Here is a 433-nt window from a genome sequence, read left to right as displayed (position 1 = left end):
TCCTCTCCCGCCGCCCCCGGCACCGCGCGCCCCCCGCACCCTCGCGCCGGGCACCCCCGGGCAGCGCCGAAAAGTTGGGCGCGAGGGACGTGTCCGCGGCCGCCGGGGCAAGGGGCAGAGATGGGGGGAAGTTTCTTACCTGCGCGCCCGGGCCGGGGGCACTAACTTTCCTCTGCGGCGGCGGCGGCGGCGCCGGTCCGGAGCGCCTGAAGAGCGGCCAAATTAAAGGGGAAAAAAAAGAAAAAAAGAAAAAAAAAAGAGACCCCAAAAAAAAAAATCCCTAAAAAAAAAAAAATCCCTCGATCAGTGGGGGATCTACGCCAAAAACCACGTGATCTCTGACGTCAGCGAACGCATTTGCATACGGTGCCACCGCCAGCTCCGGCACCCGCGGCTCCGGGTTTGGCAGAAAGTTGGAAACTTCCCGCCCCCG

At 62.6% G+C, this 433-nt stretch overlaps 1 protein-coding gene across 3 annotated transcripts in view; it reads right to left on the bottom strand.

Moving 5' to 3' along the window:
• ZHX2 (zinc fingers and homeoboxes 2) overlaps positions 1-259 on the bottom strand; it is a 154,061-nt gene extending 153,802 nt beyond the window's left edge. For 2 of the 3 annotated variants that reach the window (XM_019528117.1, XM_019528116.1), the window contains exon 1: positions 140-259. The gene's annotated coding sequence lies outside the window, so the exon portion shown is untranslated. The remainder of the gene's footprint in view (positions 1-139) is intronic. The other variant, XM_019528115.1, reaches the window with a different exon arrangement.
• Positions 260-433: the final 174 nt, after the last annotated feature.

The sequence above is a fragment of the Gavialis gangeticus genome, unplaced genomic scaffold (genome assembly GCF_001723915.1).
Source record: "Gavialis gangeticus isolate Ggan-Ray unplaced genomic scaffold, GavGan_comp1, whole genome shotgun sequence".
In the NCBI taxonomy this organism is placed as follows: Eukaryota; Metazoa; Chordata; order Crocodylia; family Gavialidae; genus Gavialis; species Gavialis gangeticus.
The sequence above is the reverse complement of the archived record's forward strand: the minus strand, read 5'-3'. Positions and strand labels throughout refer to the sequence as shown.